This window comes from Dasypus novemcinctus, chromosome 24 (genome assembly GCF_030445035.2).
Source record: "Dasypus novemcinctus isolate mDasNov1 chromosome 24, mDasNov1.1.hap2, whole genome shotgun sequence".
In the NCBI taxonomy this organism is placed as follows: domain Eukaryota; kingdom Metazoa; phylum Chordata; class Mammalia; order Cingulata; family Dasypodidae; genus Dasypus; species Dasypus novemcinctus.
In genome coordinates this window covers 24,323,471-24,329,860 of record NC_080696.1, presented here as the reverse complement: position 1 = coordinate 24,329,860, position 6,390 = coordinate 24,323,471, and positions in this window count along the sequence as shown.

The following is a 6,390-nucleotide window of genomic DNA, read 5'->3' as shown; positions in this document are numbered from 1 at the left end:
TGTTCATTTGTTCTGTCTAAGAGGAACGTAAAGGAAAGCCTATTTGCTCTGCCTAACTCATTCAGCCTTGGCTGTTTGGTTTGGGTTGAGTCCTAGCTGTCCACACCCATCGAGAAAACGGAAGAGGTCCACTGGCTGCACAAGGAAATGTGCGAGAGGCTGAAGGTCAAAACCCTTATTGCCAGGGTTTTGAATTCTCCTTCATTTTTTGTGCTGGTTTGAGTCTTCATGAACCCCTGAGAAGTCTGTTCTTAAAGTTAATCCTGTGGGTGTGGACTCATTGTAAGTATGATCTTAATTTGTGACTCACCCAATTCAGGGTGGGTCTTAATCTTCTTACAGGAGCCCTTTTTTTAACAGAGGACTAAAAAGCCAAAGGGAAAAATAAAAGCCTCAGAAACAAGGAGAGGTGGAGAGGCTGGAATCAATGGAGCACAAAGGCATGGAAAGAGGCCCCCGAGAGGGTAGGCCCACAGAGCAGCTTGAAGCTCAAGACACGAGGGCTAGAGGAGAGGGGAGAGACCAGTGCAGTGGCAGTGCGCCCTGCCACGTGCTTGACCGTCCACAGCTGAGATCAGAGAGAAAGCATCTCCTGATGATCCCTTGATTGGGATGCTTTCACAGCATCAGAACTGTAAGTTTTTAACCTAATAAATTCCCATTATAAAAGTCAACACATTTCTGGCATATTGCATTGGCAGCCTTTAGCAAACTAAACTATTCTTTCAGGCAGCTTTCCATCATTCAATAGGCATTTAAGAGCCCCTCCCCATGAGCCAAGCATCTGCTGGACCAGAGGTTCAACTGCAAACCAGTGAACCTGACCCTTCAGCAAAGAGGGAATCTCTTAGCGCACTGGTTTAAGAAGAGACCATGACAAGGCTGAAAAAAGTTGAAAAGTTGAATTAAGGAGAAGGGTCATACACTTTCAGACTAGAATAAAACCCTAAGATATAGTTAAACCTAAAGGGAACTTTCTGAAGAGGGACTCACTGGTTATTACTCTGCTTTTCTAGAGCTAACCGCCCCCCCACCCCTTATTGAGATATAATTTAATAACATAAAGATCAACTATTTAAAGTTTACAATACAATGGTTTTTAGTATATTTACAGAGTTGTGTAACCATCTCCATAATCCAAGTTCAGAACATTTTCATTACTCACAGAGAAACCCTGCATTTGGACCAATTAGCATGGTAACTTCCCATTCCTTTCTCCTCCAGCCCTGGAAACCACTATTTCTGTCTGTACAGATTTGCCTCTTCCAGACCTTTCATATAAATGGAATCATACAATGCATGGTTTTTGTGTCTGGCTTATTTCACTTAGCAGAATGTTTTTCAAGGCTCATCCATGATTGTAGCATGCATCAGTATGTCATTCCTTTTTATGGTCAAATAATATTTTTATCTTCTAAAACCCCTGGTTTATAGTCCCATCTCTTTGTTAAATAACCCTGTTGTTTTATAACAAGTCCTTGTGGGCCTCCGAGCTTTGGCTTTTTTGTTTGCAGAACCACAATCCCCACCTGTCCTTCCTGAGCAGCTATGGACAAACCACATAGCCATATTTGTCGGGCACGTTGCATTAGGAAGTTATATTTAGAGTCCAAGCTCATTAAAAACACCGGCCTGCTGTTCTTCTGACCTTTAGAGAGACTTCTTGTGACAGGAAGCCTTATAAGGGGTTATCTACTTATAAATGATTTAAATCATGTGTCAGACACTTAGGATCTGGAAGCTTGCACTTAAGCTCTTAAACAGAAACCGTTTACCCATCTGAATTTGTCAGGGTTCTCTAGGGAAACAGAACCAAAAGGAGATATGTTTTTGTATAAATATATTATGTAAATATTATGAGATTTTTAAAATAGGGATTGTCTCACCTGACTGTGGGGATTGACAAGTCCAAATTCTGTAGGGTAGGTCCCAAGCTGGGAACTCCAATGAAGGTTTTCAATGAATTCCCCAGGAGAAGCTGGCTGGCTGAGATAGAGATGGAAATTTTCTCTTCTGACTGCTGAAGGCATTGCTTCTCCTTTTAAGGCCTTCATTTGATTGGATGAAAGGTCTCTCATTACTGAAGGCAACCTCCTCAGCTGATCGTAGATGTCGTCAGCCATAGACACCATCAACTGACTGATGATTTAAGTCCATGAAATACCCTCACAGGACCAAATAACTGGGTATCATCACCTGGCCAAATTGGCACATGAACTTAACCATCACCCCAATTCAATAACACAGGAAAAGTAAGAATCAGAGGCTGCCAAAATGATAATGCAACCAGTAAGGAAGTAGGACTTGTTTTAATATTTTTTTTGGATTGGAAAGCTACTTTCCTAAATATTGCAAAGTGCATCATTATTGTGATGATTACTTCTTCAGTGGAGAGCCTGTCTTTTGATAAATGAGTTGAGTAAAAGGCCTGATATAATTAGGAAGAAGTGCTTGGCTACTAGTTTTAGCTTTGGGAGGCAACACAGCCTACTAGTTTGAGGTTTGAAACACCCAGATCTGAGTACAAGTGGTGGCTCCTCCAACCCTCATTTTTCAGCTTGGGACAAGCCAGTTTGGCTTCATTAAGCCCAGTTTCTTAACCGTATGATGGAGATAACAGTACCTCCCCTGTGGGCTGCTGTGATAACCACATCCTTGAATACACATGCACCAAGCCTTAGCACTGTTTCAGACATGCAGTGAGCCCTCAGTAAATATCAGCTCTATTATCATTTTAATTTAAAACTGAGGAAAGTTATACCTACATTTGCCTACCTGGACATGATTTTCAAGATAATTTTCAAGGAGAATCCAAGAATCTTAGGAGTGTTGACAAGACTTTGAAAGTTGCTGATTCGAGCCTCTCATTTTAATGCAAGAATTCCATCCCCAGGAGCCTGTGAAGGGAGATCTCATAATACTTTGGGGCATCTTTAATGATTTGAGAGTTAGAAACCTCAAACCAGTCTCCCAGGGATTTCTACCCATTTGTTGGAGCTCTGACCTGTGGCGTACCACAGACAAAGGTAATTAATGTCTGATCATCCTTCTAGTAACATTGTAGACAGTTATATCCTTTCCACTCTCAGACTACTCTCTCCAGGCTGAACATCCCCAGTTACTTCAAGCATTCCTCATGTTTCAAGGTCTCCAAACAAGTCATTTTAAAAACAACTCAACTGGGGAGTGGATGTGGTTTGAAAAGTTGAGCGCCCGCCTCTGACATGGGAGGTCATGGGTTTGGTTCCCGGTACTTCCTAAAGAAGACAAACAGACAAGAGAAAACAAGCAAAAACAAGCAGACAACAAGCAAAAACAATGAGCAAGACAATAAGCAAATAACAAGCAGACAATGAGCATAAACAAAACAAGCAGGGAGCAGATGTGGCTCAAGCAGTTGGGTGCCTGCCTCCCACATGGGAGGTTCTGGGTTCGGTTCCCAGGGCCTCCTGAAGAAGAAAAACAAACAGACAATGAGCACAAACGAGCAAAAAAAACAATGAGCAAACAGACAAGGGAGCCATCTCAGTGGGGGATAAAAATAGCTCAAGCAGAAATTGCACATCCAAATTAGTGGGACTTTCCTCAAAGCTCTAGCCCTGGGAGACTGTGTTTATATTATTAATACTGCTCTGATTCCACATGCTTTTGTAAGTTCCCTTTTGGAATTGCCCCAGTACTTTATAGTCACTCTTGATTCTAACCAAAAATGGTATTGCCCCAGACTGAACATCAAACTTGCCTCTCCATGACTCTGAAAATCAAATCCATCCTAAGCCAATGATTTGCTGCCTGAGGGTCATCAAAAGTATGTGCTGTGAGTTCTTTAAGTCATGTAAATTCTAAAACCATAACAACACTATCGGTTCTACTTGGGTGATGGAAAAGTTTTGGAATTAGATAGTGGGGAGGGTTGTACAACACTGGGAATGTAATTGAATGCCACTGAGTTGCACACTTGAAAATGACTAAAATGCCAAATCTCATGTTACATATATTTCACCACAACAAAATCAATCAAACAAAATAGTTAATTGGTTAACTTTAAAAATAATCTCAGTGGGGACACCTTTCTAATGAGGACACAAAACGCTGAAGTCATAAATAAATTTGTACAAAAATACCAATTTCATAAATTTAAACTACTAAAAATGAAAAATGCAGATTGAAAAAGCCACCATAAACAAAGCCAAAAATACTAGAATGGAGAAAATATTTGCAACATATTACATCACCATGGGCTAATTTCCTTACTACATAAAGAGCTCCTAAAATCAATTACATACTGACTACAATCATATAGAAAAATTATCAAGGGACATGAACAGACATTTCACAACAAAGGGTCTTAAACATATCAGATGCATGTTAAATTGGGTCTTAAACATATCAGATGCATATTAAAATGCATATTAAAACTACCAGTTACCTTTTTTTTTCACCTGTGAGAATGGCGAAGATCAAAAAGGTTGGCCGTAACTGTAGTTCATAGTGTAACTATAATATTCTTTCATTGGCTGTAACAAGGGTATCACACAAATGCAAAGTGTTAATATTGGGGAGGGTGAGGGTATATGGGAATGCTGTATTTTCTGCATGATTTTTCTGTAAACCTATGACTCCTCTAATTAAAAACAAAAGAGGAAGCTTGGCCATAGTGGTGTTGGTGAGGGCCCTGGGAAGCCAGCAGTGGCACCTGCTAGTGGAATTGTGAAGTGACACCTCTTTGAAGGGAAATCTGGCAATGTTTATTAAAATAAAAAATGCTCATACCCGATCATCCAGTAATGTCCAGGTGTCACATGCACAGGAATAGACTATTGGAAACTTGATGCCACAGGGTTGATTAATTTCTGGTCCTGCCATGGGGACAAAGGAGCAGCACGTGGCCCTCCTGGGACCTCTCCAGCTTTCTGCGTACTGACGTGGAAGGTCTCTGAGATGTTAATGTGAACACAGAAATAGGGTGATGTGTGAAGGGCAGGCTAGTGTGTGGTGTGTCACTCATCTGAGAGCTAACAGCCAACTGGTCTAGGCACATGTTCTTGGTAGGTGGCGGGCGGAGACACAAATCTTGCTGTATAACGGTTTGTGCCTTTCATCGTGTGCTGTGATGTTAAGAAACAAGAGCCTAATTCTATTATCAATACAAGACACTCAAACTGAAATGACTTGCACATTTTCCTGGGCCCAAAAATATTCCATGTCTTATTGGGTAATCTTCTGGGAAACCTCCAATTATTTATACTTTTGCATAAGGGAGATCGCCGATTTCCTTTAAATGGACTGAATCAATTTTCACTCTTACCTTAATGCATCTTTTATTTCCCAGCCTAGGGAGTCCTTTAAATATTTAAACAATGAGATATTATGGAAGGAAAGGGCCGGGGACTTGCCAAGGCAGGCCCATTAAGTGTGGGTGGGAAGATGTCCTTGGCAATGGGTTCATCCTCATGGTTTTTTTTTTTTTAACTTGGAGGGCAGGGTGAAATCTCTCCTGCTTTGCCATTCCCTGTCTGGGTTGACTATAGACCTCTGGACTTCTCCCCCAGCAGCTCTAAGTTTTGGGGGAAACCAGTGGTAGATGACAGCTGGCTTCATTAGTTCGTCGAGTCCAGGTGTTTCCCTCCAGCCTCTGGGGTTGAGGTACTAACAGGTTGTAGAGTTGATGTCCGTTTTTCTGAACATCCTGCAGGCACTGAGCTGCTCAAACTTCACTGAGACCCCTCTCCTGCCTCTGCCCACTGGGAAATGAAGCTTCTGGGAGGCAAGGAGTGAGTTATTTTCTTGCTTCTCACCTGCAGAGACCCTTCTCTAAAGGTCCCTATCACACATCTTGCTCATCTGGGTCTGTGGTGCCCTGGACACCCTGAAATCCAAGCCAGGTAGGGGTGCTCGGAGTGGGCTCTGGCATGTTCCAGGCACACACTCCCTTCTGGATGGTCCCCCATGAAAGGCAGAGCCTTGCCCGACACAGAGGGTCTACAACTTGTTCTCCAGCTTTTTCTGGCTGGAGAAAACCAAGCTGCTGGTGGTGCCCTTAGAGCCTCAACACAACCCATGGTGGGCTAGTGTCCCCAGAAGGGTGGTGACAGTCTGCAGAACCCTGCGGAGGGTAGCTCATCAGAGTACCCTGTGCCCTGTGGGCCCTGCTGCCCGCACAAAGTAGGATCACTCACTGACCAGGGGGATGCCAGGAGGAATGGAAGGCCAGGCCTCCAGGTGCCTCCTCATGAGTCCTCCATAAGATAAACCCCACAGGGCTTAAAGCCACCACCCCCTCTACCACAGCATTCTGGCAGGCTTCTTCAAATATGAGTAAACAGGGCTTCACGCGTACTCTGTGAAAGGATGGAACAGGCCGTTGTTCATACCACGAGGGGTCAGAGA